Raw genomic sequence first — 14478 nt, 5'->3', positions numbered from 1 at the left:
AGCTCCTTCAAAAGGGCTGAGCCATCTCTGGAAAGCATTTTCTGCTGGCCAAACCCCGTCCCAGGCCGGCTGGGGAAGGACAGCTCTGAGCTGATGCATTTTCCACCTAAGTGGATGAGACAGACCAAAGGGGAGCGTGAGGAAGTGTCATTATCCTGCTCCATGGCAGGCAGTTGCTCATTCAAAGTCACACAATGGATGTGTGGGTGCCAGATGCTGGAGATGCCAGAGATGGGATTGAAACCCAGATGTCCTGAGTGCCAGCTCAGCACTAAATTCGTGGTTATCCATCCTCTCAGATATCCAAGAACCTTCCTGATTCATTCAGTACTTAGAACACTTTGCCTGCTGGGGATACCTCAGAGAACTCTACAGTTCCCCTTGTAAAAGATGCCTTTTTGCTGTCCTCTTTATCTCCTTTAGATAATGGAGAGTTCATCCATCTGTGAGGTAAGAAAAGAGCAAAAGAACAACTACAGAGACTTTTCAGAAGTTGCTGCTCCATTGTGTCTGAAATCACTTGCCAGTAACAGCTGAGAATTCTTTGTTAGGCGAAATAAATCTGGTCCCACTGATCCTGTAGTGATCTCAGGTACTCCTCTGTAATATTCTGTTCCTCGCTTTCCCCTCATTCTTTGATGCATTTTTAAATGCTGCAGATCATAAAAATCATATTATTTTCAGGTTGATAAGCCCTTCCTTGCAGCAGAACAAATGGAACCTCTCTGGTGGATACAACTGGTCTGATGCAAAGGAACAGCTTAGGAAGGAAAGCAGCACCTCCAAAAACCCAGAAAGGAAAGGAGGGGAATGTGAGTTCTGAAGGCCTTGGAGCACAAATTACAATGGAAGTTTATGGAGCCTTTTGGATTAAACCAAAAGCCAGCCCCATTAAACCAAATGGAGCATTCCTAATCTGACATGTTGACAAGGCCAGCCCTGCCTCTTCCAAAAGGGAGGTTCAAATGGATCCAGATTTATCTGATGTTCCCAACAGGGGCTGGGCTGCCTCCAAAGGAAGTGATCCAGGCCAAAAGTAAACAAGATGCACATGAAGCAGTTTGTGCCACAAGGAAAACTTCCAGGGAATATGCAGAGAGGCGAAGGGGAGCCAGCAGAACCCCAGCCCAAGGCTCTGTCCTGTCTCCCTGTTGTGTGCTCTTTCTGTTCCTCTGGGCAGTGTAAATCGGAGTCTCTGCTCCTCCTGCTGCCTCTCCCTCTTTGTTTCCCAAGGAGTTTCTGGGTGAGCCTCTGCCCACACTCAGCCCAGGGCTGCTCAGTGGGGCTGGGGATGCTGAGAGCAAACCCAGCCTTTCCCAGCTTCTCCCAGTGTGGCAGGCACGTGTCACAGCACTGCAAGGGCAGCACAAGCACCTTCTGTGCTTGCCTTTCATCCAGCTCAGACCAACCTTTCCATTGCCATTGAGACCCTGGCAGAGCTGTCCTGAGATTTGGGATTGCTCAGCCTGGAGAGGAGCAGCTCTGGGTGACACAGCTGGGAGCTCCCTGTACCCACAAAATGATGGACAGGGACTATTTACAAGGGCCAGGAGTGACAGGACAGTACTTTGGACTCAGAAATCTGTTCCAGAGATGTGTGCTGCCTTCCATCCCTTTAACATTTAAATTTTGTGTGTGTGTGTGTCGCACCAAACAACAGCAGTGCTGTTTGTCCCTGAGCTGTGTCATTTGCTGTCCCCAGGGATAACTGGATGATAATGGCCATATTCTGGTGAAGTGTGACACTAGAAATAAATACTCTAAGAGAATTAAATGTGAAAAACAGATTACTGGTGCTTCTTGCAAAGATATAGCACAGGATATGGCTGCAGAATGGAAAGTGGAGACACTGCTCATAAAGCAGAAAAGAGACAATCAGTGATTTTATGATTTTATGTGTGTGTTCCCCACAGTCATGTTGACTTTAATGGCAGTTTTAGGTACTGCCAAAGAAGATTTTTGATCATATATTCCCAAATAGCTGTATTTATAGATCTCCATGTACATGAGCAGATAGATGCATGTGCATTTGTGTATAAAACCCCACAAAACCACAGCTGCTTGTTCTGTCTGGTGGAGATTTATTCTGATAATATTACAGCTGCGTGTTCCAAGGGATTTTTGTTTGTTTGTGCTTTTTGTAGGTACTACAGAACCAGCTGGATTTGGGGATCCAAGCAGATGCAAAAAGCCAAGGTTGGCCAGATCAGAACTTGGGCTTGAGAGGTGTGAAATACACAGAAATACAGAGAAGATCCTGCAGGATGGATGGATGGTGGATGGATGGATGATGGATGAATGATGGATGGACGGATGGATGGACGGATGGATGGATGGATGGATGGATGGATGGATGGATGGATGGATGGATGGATGGATTGAGGGAGGGATGGATGGATTGATGGATGGATGGATGGATTGAGGGAGGGATGGATGAAGGGAGGTTTGGATGGATGGATGATGGATGGATGATGGATGGATGGATGGATGATGGATGGATGATGGATGGATGGATGGATGGATGGATGGATGGATGGATGGATGTTTGGATGAAGGGAGGTTTGGATGGATGGATGGATGGATAGGGATGGATGGATGGATGGATTGATGGATGGATGGATGGATGATGGATGGATTGAGGGAGGGGTGGATGGATGGAAGTTTGGATGAAGGGAGGTTTGGATGGATGTATGTTTGGATGGATGGATGGATGGATGTTTGGATGGATGGATGGATGTTTGGATGGGGGATGGATGGATGGATGGATGGATGATGGATGATGGATGGATGGGGGATGGATGGATGGATGGATGATGGGTGGGTGGATGGATGGGTGGATGGATGGATGGATGGGGGATGGATGGATGGATGGATGGATGGATGGGGGTGACTCACAGCAGTGCCTGAATCATCGGTGCTTCCCCGGGCTGGGCTGTGCTGGGCTCAGGGGTGGATGGGATCAGCCTCCAGCTCCCCCAGGAGCAGGCACAGCCTCCCTCCCTCCCTCCCTGGGGCCGGGAGTGCCACAGGTGGGCAGGGAGGGGAGCTCAGGACTCGTGGCAGAGGCTCCTGTGAGCTGTGCTCGCTCTCCTGTGCCAGGGCAGGGCAGGTCCCTGCAGGCTCTGGGAGCTGCTCTGCTCTCCTGGCATCACCCCCTGCTTCCACCCACCCCTGAAAACCATCTCTGGCCTGAATTGGAGCTGTGAGCTGTACCACATGCTCTAAATGAAGTGCTAATTAAATACTTGTACTTAATGTAGACAGCATTTCTTTGAGCAGGCTGTAATGCAGTGCAGATGTCCCAGCAGAGCCCAGAACAGCGTGCTCCTCATGTCCCTCTGAGCTGGGAATGAGCCCAGGGGGCTGGTGCTGCTCAGGGCTGACCCTGCACAGCCCCTGCCTGGCCCAAACCCCCTCCCACAGGAGCCTCCGGGCTGGGAGTGCTGCAGGTGCTGCCATGGGGGTGCACACCTGGGCACGAGGGGGGAATGGGGCAGCTGCTGAGCCAGAGGGGGCTCTGTGTCCTGGAGGAGCCAGGTGAGAGCTGCTGGTGTTGCAGGGAGGGACCTGTGTGTCCTAAAGGGACCAGGTGAGAGCTGCTGGTGCTGCAGGGAGGGATCTCCTGGCTGGGGCAGCCCCAGTGCATTCAGAGCTGCACAACAAAGGGAAGCTTTGGGTTCAGCACTGAAACCCTTTCTGGCAGCAGCAGGAAGGCTGAGAAGCAGCTCTGGAGGAGCTGGATGCTCACTGAGGTTCCTCCACTGAAACCATGGTTGTTCCTTGTGTTCCAGGGTCAGCAGGCACCGGGATCAGTAAAGCCACCCTGCCCAGGTTCTGGGATGTGCTGGGCCATCCGTGGGCAGTGTCCCAGCCCCTTTCCAGCCCAGCCTGCCCCTGGGTTCCTGTGAGGGCTCTCTGGGCTGCAGCAGCCCCAGCTCTGTCTGCAGGGCAGGGCTGGGGCAGAATGGGAGCCTTTGTGCAGGGCTCGGGGGACACACACAGGGCTGTGTGTGCAGGGCTCCAGCAGGGATTGTGCACTGTTAGACCAGAGGCTGCTGTTATTTATTTATTTATTTTATTTTATTTATTGTTATTGTTTAGTGAAGCCAGCGTGTTCCCTGCTGGAGGAAGGACCAGCATGGACTGTGCTGCCCTGGGACCCTGCCTCAGTGCCCAAGCCTGCAGGTGAGAGTGTAAAGAGTTCAAAAGCTGCTCCTGTAGAGATTCATGGACTATTTCCTCAGTTCTTTCCCAGTGGTTCTGCAGAGCTGGGAGTGCTTTTCAGGGTTCTGTGATCTTCTGGGAGAAAGAGGAGGTAGAAATGCAAGATGCTGCAGGAATAAGAGAAGCGGGGAAGAGAGAGCAGATGGAGAGGTGGAGAGCTCCCCTCAACCAAGTGCTGCACATTGAGGATGTGAATTCAATTGCCTGGTGCTATTTATTGTGACCACATAAAATTCAAAGTACTTGAGTATTTAACTCACTGTAGATTCAGAGATGAGTCATGAAGCAGAGCTGATCTTTTATCTGTGGCCATGCTGGTGAGTGGTTTCTTAGCAAGAATCTTATTTCCACCTTCTCTATTTTAATGGCATTGCCATCCTGAGATTATTTTGTTTTAGAGAAAAGGACAAAATGAGTAAAACCAATGCTGCTGAGGCTCTCTGTTATGGCAGGCTCACACCCTGCTGCAGGGATATTCCAGGTTTTCGCTGTCCAGAGAGAGCTAATCCAGAGAGAGGGTTGGTTATCTCCTCCCTCTGCTTCTGTGGACACTTCCAGGGGAATTTCAGTGCTGTTGGTGAGCAGGTCTGTGAGTCAGGCCTCCTTTGGCACATCTTTGCCAAGAGACAGAGTGTCATTGGTGTGATGGGCACATCCTGCAGCAGGGAGTGCTTGGGTGGCAGTGCAGGGGGTGCTCCCAGGGCTAAGGACTTCCAAAAAACCCCAAAAACAAAGGAATCCTGCAAAGCTCCATTCTGCATGTGGAAGTGGATCAGTTTTCAAGTTCACTTCTCCTAATATTTCTGGGTAGGGCAAGCTGGACTGGGCTGAAATTCGTGCTGTAAATAGGATCATTCACATGGGATGTACTTTGCCACAGAATTCTGTCCTGCCCAGAGGCCAGGCTGCCCCTCAGCCCTGGAACCATTTGTCGTGGTCCCAGAGGAAGAGTCACATTTGAGAGAAGGCAGATCCTTGTCCCAGGGATGATCCTGGAGCCAGGGAGCTCGAACAGAGGCTGCTTTTGGAACAGGGATGTGGAGATTGTTAATGCTGGAGAGGGAACTGACTCATCACATCATCAATTCTGCTCCTCTGCCAGCGCAGCACAAAACCTCTTTTATCATCTCACTCTCTTCTTCAGTTCTCTTTTAGAGGAGTTTGGAGCTGCTCAGGGCTCCTCCTGCCCAGCCTGTGCCAGCTCCCTGCTGCTGCTGGCTGCACTCTGGGGGATGGAGCCCTGAGCATGAGGGCTCTGTCTGTCCTTGGCACAAAGCAGGGCTGAATGGGAGCCCCTCACTCTGGGGGATGGAGCCCTGAGCAGGAGGGCTCTGCTCATCCCAAGGACAAAGCAGGGATGAATGTGAGCCACTCACTCTGGGGGAATGGAACCCCTCTGTGCAGGAGGATTTTGCCCATCCTTGGCACAAAGCAGGAATGAATTTCAGCCCCTCACTCTGGGGGAATGGAGCCCCACTGTGCAGGAGGATTTTGCCCATCCTTGGCACAAGGCAAGGGTGAATTTCAGCTCCTCAAAAGGGTGACAGAGCCCCTCTGTGCAGGAGGGCTCTGCTCATCCTCAAGGACAAGGCAGGGATTAATTTGAGCTGCTCACTCTGGGGTGACAGAGCCCCTCTGTGCAGGAGGATTTTGCCCATCCTTGGCACAAAGCAGGAATGAATTTCAGCTCCTCACTCTGGGGTGATGGAGCCCCTCTGTGCAGAAGGACCCTGCTCAACCCCAGCACAAAGCAGGAATGAATTTCAGCTCCTCACTCTGGGGTGACGGAGCCCCTCTGTGCAGGAGGATTTTGCCCATCCTGGGCAATTTGAGCTGCTCCCACTGAGCTGCACACAGACCCCTCAGACACATGGAACCTCATCTCTCCCTGAGCCCCCGGGCCCAGCCCTGCAGTGTGAGCTCAGCAGGCTGGGCTGGGGACAGCAGGGGCACGGGGGGCTCTGGCCATGGGGTGGCCCCAGCCCCAGCCCGTTCCCTGTGCTGGAGATCCCCCGAGCGTGCCAGGGCTGCTGGGAGAGCTGGAGCTGCTGCCCTGCCCTCACATCTGCCTTTGATTTCAATCAGAGCTGCCTGGGGAGAAGCCAACTCATCTACAGTGCTCAGGGAGGGTTTCTGTTTGTTTTAAAGGGGCTGCTCTGAGCCAACTTCAGTACCACAGAATTAGTTTTTAATACACTTTTTTCCCCCCTGAATTAGAAGTACTTTTGGGTATAGAGTATTTCCCTTGGATCTTAGGGATAATTATTATTCACCATGATTTGTTTGTGTGTTTAGAAGGGCCAAAACCCTCCTGTACCAGGGGCACAGCAAAATGGGGACCCAGTGGTGCCAGGGATGCTCCTGGGGAGGTGCTGCCTCTGCTCCCTCCTCTGGAGCCAGGGAACCTGGAATTTCCACTTCTGTGAGAGGCAGAGGAGGAATTGTCCCAGGTTTTACATAAAACTTGTCCCAGGTTTTATATGAAACTTCTGGCACTTAGTTCGGGCTGGTGTCACATCCTCTCCCATTTGTGCTGCTGTGGCAGCTGAGGAATTGGCTTTGTACTGAAGATCCATGAAAAGTCACTGTTTAATCAGGAACTTCAAAGCAGCTGGAAAAGGATCCATCTGTGATTCAACCAGCTTGAGCTTTAGGGGACAAGTCTGGTACCAAAAAGGAAAACAACAGAAGGTCTCAGATCACAGAGTTTTCACTCTTTTCTGGCAATTTCTCTGTGAATTGCAGTAACAGAAAGGCTGGCCTGGAACTGACACAGGCTGCAGAAGGACCTCTGGTATTTCTTGCTGGCCTTTATTTATCCAGGGCTTCATTTGACACTTAACAAAGTTTGAAAAGAATTCTCCAAGTGGAGCATGCAGTTACTGTTGGAAATGGCTGAGCAGCAACCCCTGGGCAGGAGATTCCCTGGGAGTGGGGCAGGGAGCACAGCAAATAACAGAACAGGTACAGCCAGCCCCAGGCATAGCAGTGGTGCTGGGACCACTCACAGTCACCTCTGAGCTCTGTGTCTGCCTTCTGATGCCAGTTAGGGCAAAACCAGGGGGAAAATCCTGCACCCACACAGCCCTGGGACTCCTGCATCCCAGACACCATTTTACCATGCATAAATGTGACCTCTCAGTCTGCTGAAGATACTTCTTTTTTTTTTTTTTTTAATTATTATTATTCTATAGCTGTTGATTTATATTTTCTATAGCTTGTGGGTTTTTGGCTAAAGGTGCAGGTTTTAGTGATAAAAATCCATGAGCCCCAGCCTTGCTGTGCCAGCAGGTGTGGCAGGCAATGGTTTGTCAGAAAAGTGGTTTAAATATCTGTCAGAGAACTGGTTTAATTATCTGAAAATAATGTCTGTGTGCTTGTAGAGCAAGGCCCAGGCTCCAGGAGCCCTCACCTCTCTCTGCTGCATGGCAGAAGCCTAAAAGGGCCCTTAGTGCTGGACAAGCTAAGATCCATCATTCCTTCCTGGTTCATTGTGATTTTGCCCTCAAAGGCTGTAACTGCAGGGACAGGCTCCTCTCTGCCTCCCCTGGCCAGTGGAATACTCAGAATTTTACATCTCTCCTTGTTTCAGTCTTTGTGGGATATTTTTGGGGAGCTGGGACAGCTTGGTCTGTCTCCTGTGGTGTATGTGGCGGCATTACCAATGCAAGATGAGTGATTTTAGCTTTTTAAGGCTCTTAATTGCAATTTAACATTTTTAATTGAAATTTCTTTCCTTCCTCCATGCTTGGCCTTCTGAAAATGTGTTCCTTTTTTAAAATTTCTTTTTTAAGGAAGGAAGGAAAAGCGTTGAGCTTGTGTCTGGCCCATTCTGTTTGAACAGAGCCCTGTGTGTTACCCCCAGCTCACAAAGGGGCTCTGTGCAGGGAGAGCTGCTGAGAGGCTCCTTGTTCAGCACCCTCATCCCTGCTGCAGATCGGGCAGATTTGTTCCTCCATCCCTTGTTCCTCCATCCCTTGTTCCTCCATCCCTTGTTCCTCCATCCCTCGTTCCTCCATCCCTCGTTCCTCCATCCCTCGTTCCTCCATCCCTCCTGCAGATGGGGCAGATTTGCACCAGTGGAGCTGGGGAAGGGAGCAGCAGGCCCTGCTGGAGGGAGGGCTGGGGTTATTGGCTCATTTAGAAATGAAGGCATGCTGAGGAGCAGCGGGAGACCTGCCAGGCTGGCTCTGCAGGGTGCTGCTGGCAGTGTCACCTTAGGGCTCAGTGTCACAGCCCAGGGACCCTCAGGTGTTCTGGACACTGGAGTTCCCTTGGGAAGATGGGATTTGGGAAGGGAACCCAATGGTGAGCCATTTCTTGGACAGCAAAATCAGTTCAAGGAAATGTTGCTCCTGCTGCACCTGCTGGTGTGAAGCCTCAGGACCTTCACCAGGCCAGGAAGCCACGGGAGCAATTTCAGATCCCACCTGGCCATGGGAGCAGTTTCAGGTCCCACCTGGCTCATTTTCAAGCAAAATAAATGCCAGACACATCAGGGGGGACACAGGGATGAATGGGGAAGATGTTTTGTGGCTCAGCAATTCCTCCTCCTCCTCCTCCAGGGTCTGGTGCTGTGCTGGGTTGGTGAGGGCCCAGCCCAGGGCCCAGGACAGACTGAGCTGGGCTGGGCAGTGCCCGCTGCTCCCTCCCAGACCTGCAGCTCTCCTGGCAGTATGTGCTCAGCAGGCAGGCCCTGAGGAAGCCTCTCCCCGTCCCTGTGTGCTGGTGGTTTGTGTTAGAGCAGGAATTGCAGCTCTTGGCTCCGCTGGAGAGGAGCTGCTCCGCTTTCCGAGGCGTTGCTCCTCGGTGAGTGTCTCCAGCTGCTCTCTCCCCTCAGCCCGGGCACTGACTCATGCTTTTTGCCATCACAATGAGTCTGTTTTCATAAACAAAATTAAGTGTGCTGTGTTTATTCATTAGGGAGATTTGAAGTCTCTCAGCAACCAAGAAATATACTTGGTGGGGTGATCTCCTCTCCCTGCTCCCCCCTTTGTCTTTTAACAGCTAAGCTGGAAGAGAAGCTTTGGGGAAGCCCTGGGTCAGTGTGTGCTGCTGGTGTGCAGCTCCTCCAGGGAGCCTCAGGCACTGTCAGCTGCCTCTGGACAGCTCAGGACTCGGGCTCCAGAGAGGGGCATTGCAAATGGCACAGAGAAAGGGGCACAGAGAAATGCTATTGAATAGGATAGGGATTGTTGAGAGAGAAATGGAGCTAGAAACAAGTTTCAAAGGATGTAAATAAGACTGGATAATTTGGAGAAATAGAGTTATGAAACATGCATTGTAGTAGGACTTATGAAGGGTAATTTTAGATGACTGGCTTTAGGGCATTTACAGCATGGCCTGGCCAAAGCTGATAGGCCAAGAAACACTTCTAATGTAATTAGGAAATAGTTGGTTTTTGATTGTGATGGTGTGAATTATAACATCTGTATTTTCTCACCCTTCTCATGAGACTGAAAATGGAATAAAGGTTTTTAAAATGCCCCTCAGTTGCCCCATCTCTGGATCAGAAAAGGGCACAATCCAACACCCAGGGTCCCTCCATGGCCAGCCCTGCTCCCCTGGGTCCCTCAGGTGGGCTCCCAGCCGGGCTGTGCTCAGCTCCCTGCAGGTGGCACTGCCACCCTGTGCTGCAGCAGCCCAAGGACATGCAGCCTTCTGCTCTTTGTGGGTATGTATGGCTGAGCAAGATAGCGGGTTTATTTTAGTGGCTGCCCCCGTGCCTCCTGCATTTGGCTTAGTTTGGTCTGTGGAATGAAGAGGTGCCTTTGGGCCGCAGTCACCCCCAGTGCCTGCCTGTGATCCATTCGTGAGCAGGGCAGCTCCTGCCAGCCTCTCCCAGCAGTTCAGGGTAAGTGATCCCTCAAACCTCAGCAATTTCCTGTGCAGTTTTGCCCTTTGGGTTAGCAGAAGCTCAGATCCTCTGCTGGGGCTTTGCCTTCCTTAAATAAGATAAACTCAAGCCCCTCTACCCCCGGAGAAGCTGAGCTCAGAGGAGCAGCCAGTCCCAGCCAGGCACAGGGATGGGGAAGGTGAGGATGGTGAGGGTGGGAGCTCCAATTCCCTGTGAGGAGCAGCCCAGTTGAGCCTGGCCACCTGAGCAAGCCAGTGGTGATGTATTGAGAAAAGAATCTGCTCTGAAGCTGAAAGGCAGCTCCCTAAATTGCCTAAATTACATCTGTATTTCAGGGAAGAAGAAGAAGCTGTAAATCGCATATTTACACAGCGGAGCACGCGAGTGCTCATACGAGAGCCAGATGTTCATTAGAAACATGGGCTTCTCTGCCTTGCTGCTACCCTGAAACTGGGAAAAAACTCAGCTATGTTGAAGGGTTACAAAAGAGCGAGTTAAGTCTACAAAATCCAGGAAATTTCCCGTTAAGACGAAAAACCTGGGGTACTGTTGTAGTCCTTTAATTCAGCCCCAAGACGTAAATTAAAGCCAGAGGATCAGGTCAGGTGCTCAACTCCTCAGACCAGAGCTGTGGAATTTCCAGGTTAAGTTACTTAAATTTTCCTGTTGCTGAATAAAGCTGAAATCCTGTGTGCCATATATTTGCTCATCATAAAATGTTCTCTCCTAGCCAGTAACAGCTTCTTTGTTGGCCAAGCCTGTCTGGTTCCTGAGGCTCCCAGCCTTTGTGCAGGGCTTGGGACTTAAGAACTTCCACATGGCCCCTGCTCTGAGGCTTTTGTGAATAAGCAAGGCAAAACACTTGCTCCACGGCCAACAAATGCATGGAATATGGTTTGAATTCTCTGGGTTTAAATGCAAAGGATAATATTGATTTTGTTAAGGTAAATGTCTTTAATTGAACGCTGCATAAACTCGACTCTCACTGGGCCATAATGGGCTCTGGGCATCCCTCCAGCACAGCAGTATGAAAATGTCTCTTTTAGTGTCTCCAGCAGAGAAATGCAGAATTAAGATTTAGATGAAAAAAAGTGAAATGGAGTCCATCCTCAGTCTCTAAAAAAGCATCTACAGATGCAGAAGGAAATTACTGCTTTATTAAGGCTCTGCAGTACCTGCTGGTGTGGATTGTTTGGGGCTTTTTATTGGGGTTTGGGGATAGAAAATGAGAAGAGGGAAATGAAGAAGTGTCAGTGAGAGCAGCCTCAGCCACAGGGCCTGACCCAGAGGGGAGCTGAGCAGCCCATTAGTGATGAATGCTCCATGCTCTGCAATCCTTTGGCACAACACTCCTGAGCATTCCTGAGGGTGACAGGACAAGAAGACAAGTGGGTGACTCAGCCCCTGATATTCATTTATCAAAGGCAGTACAGGTATTCAAGAACAGACCAAACACTCTTGCAGCAGATGATGCCCTTTCATTTATTGCTAATCTACCATAGTACAGGCAATATATAAAAATACTTTACAGATAGCAAAAAAATCATTACATTGGAGGTTAACAACGTTGTTGTAGGAATGTGAATGATATAAACCCCTTTTCAATTGTGAGAGCTGGGTTTTTGAAAAGGCAACTTGATTCAAAAGACATCAGTCAGGATGATGTGAGTGCTCACTCGTGTGTCTGTTAAAATATGGCTTTACCTGAACACCTAGGGCAGGGAGGGCTGGCTGTGGGGGAATCACTTCAGAATGACACAGAGGAAAATGTGAGTGCCAGCACTGGTCAGGCTCTCTGTGCCCAGGTGCCACCAGCACAGTGGTGCTCCAAGCAGAGTCCATGCTGCAGAAACTGCTGGTACAGCAGCACATCTGGGCACTCCTGGCCTTTACAAACATTACTAATTTCTGAGACTTCTGGAGCTTTCTGCCCAATGTTGCTGTTTTAGGAGTTACAGAAGGAAACTCAATCCCCCCAGGTAACTTTTTGCATTTGAGGACATCTTTGCACCATCAGCACCTTTGGATGAAGTTTATTGCAATGTGCAGGTACTAATTTATATTTTTGTACCGCTGAAACAACACAAATGGCAAAAAACCCTTGAACAGACCAGGGTGGGTTGGACACTGGCTGGTAGCTACAGCTGGTGTCAGCTGGGAGCCCTGCAGTTAGAACCAGCAGATATTAAAGACACAGATGCCAATCTGATGTCAAACATTCCAAGGGAGGATTATCCATTGTGAACTGAGATGAATAAAGAATTACAATCTTCCACGTGTGATGGCAGAGTGCCGCCTCACAGGTAAGGAACCACTGCAATGTAAATGATGAGGAAAAGAGTTGCTTTCTGGAGAATCTTACAATTCACCCCACTGAGACCCAGCAGTGGCATCTCTTCCTATTGCACAGGAATATGGAACATAAATAACAAACACTCGGAATTGCAGCTAATCTGGAACATCAGATGATTTTAAGTGGTGTAAAAATTACGAGGATCTGAATCGTTTTAAGATTTGAAATTAAGACAGCCATTTTCCTGAGTCCCATCTGGCAGATCATTGTTCCCTATTAAGTAGCAATTTGGAAAGAAATGCAGGGGAAAAAGTCAGATTGAAATATTTAGAAACATATTTCTGAAGCGTTTAAAGCTGTCTTTGAAGTCTTTGGGAAATTTATCAAATACATCTTTTTTTTCTTTTTTTTTTTTTTTAGGACAACAACAATTCAACAACAATTGCATAGAAAAGTAAGGCATTGAGAAAATGAAAACTGATCCTTTATAAATACAAACCTTAATCCAAAAGTTGTTGCATATTTGGTCAGACAAAAAGCACAGTCACTTTTGTTGTAAAGATACGGATTACAAAATGCACTTTAAAAAACATGCTAGCTACTTTGAGGACTGGTCTAGATATGTAATGAAGCAGCAGCTTTTTATACACTGGAGAATAACATAGTGCTGGTTCTGGAAATCCTCTACATTCAGGAAACGCTGTATTCCTATGGGGAGAATGGGGGAATACATATTTACATGGATACAAATAAAGCAAGTGCAAAACCCATGACTCTCCTACATTCTTTCTCCCGGTAAAAACAACATACATGAGACACTTTCACTCCTCTGCTGTTGCTCAGATCTCATTTTTTGCTCATTCTCATGGAGAAAAACAAAACCAGGACTTTGTATTTCATTGCAAGTAGCTCTCCTGGCAAACTCGACTTCCAACACTCATAACTGACAAAAAAAAATCTTCCTGATATCTGCCCACTCCCACTGCACTCTCAGACTGTTTACATATCATGAATGATGATTTTTATTCTACGTATATTTGATGCAGAGTTTATAGAAGCTCATCCTGTATTCGCAGCCAAAGCTCGGATGGAAAAATGGAAGTTAAAAAAAATACACACACACACACACACACACACACACACACAAAAGACAAATAAAAAGAGATGAACCTTTGAGTTCCAACATGAACTTCACATGGTGCAACTTTGATGGAAAATGCATTAGAGTTGTTCACCCCGCAGACAAGATATTTGTAGGCCTTTGGTACAATGGCAGGAAGGCACTGTGGTGAAACATTCAGATAACTGAGGAAAGAGAGAATTTCCTCATGTGCAAATATGGCTATCTTCCAGATAAAGTGAGAACAAATTGCTCACAAAATGCTATTAACTCTTCCAAGGCTAAGCTCGTGCTTCTACAGAGAGAAATTGTACTAAGGAACAGAAATACTAATACTGGAAAAACTCTGCTCAGCAAGGACAGGAAATAATTTAGTGCTGTATATATTGAAATTCTTCAGCCTAGCTATATATTTTAACGTATCAGTTTCCTTTTTAAAGAGACAACAATGCACAACACTACATCTGAGGATGCTCCTTTTCTCCGGAAATAAATACAAAGGTGGTTGAAGCTGAATTATTTAATTACTGTTGCACGGAAAAGCAGGTGGGGCAGCAGAGCCTGAGCTCGTGCAGCTGTGGCTGAACCCCTAAAATTCAGAATACACGGGGTGAAGGCTCCAAGCTGAGCTGCTGGGAGGCAGCACAGGAGGGACCCAGCTCTGCACGGGTGTTCCTTTCTAACCATGGATGAAATAAAAAATGCACCCACAGAGAGCAGGGCATGGCCTGGGCTGGCAGGGACCTCAGGCACACCCAGTGCCACCGTGCCATGGCAGGGACTGTCCCACTGTCCCAGGATGTTCCAATGTCCAGCCTGGCCTTGGGCACTGCAGGGATCCTGGGCAGCCACAGCTGCTCTGGCAATTCCAGCCCAGCCCCTCCCCGTGCTCCCAGGGAGGATTTTTATCCTAATTTCTGATTTAAAGCTGTTTGAAGCCATTCCCCCCTTGTCCTGTCACTGCCAGCCCGTGTAAACAGCCCC

Source organism: Zonotrichia albicollis, chromosome 17, assembly GCF_047830755.1.
Source record: "Zonotrichia albicollis isolate bZonAlb1 chromosome 17, bZonAlb1.hap1, whole genome shotgun sequence".
Lineage (NCBI taxonomy): Eukaryota > Metazoa > Chordata > Aves > Passeriformes > Passerellidae > Zonotrichia > Zonotrichia albicollis.
The sequence above is the reverse complement of the archived record's forward strand: the minus strand, read 5'-3'. Positions refer to the sequence as shown.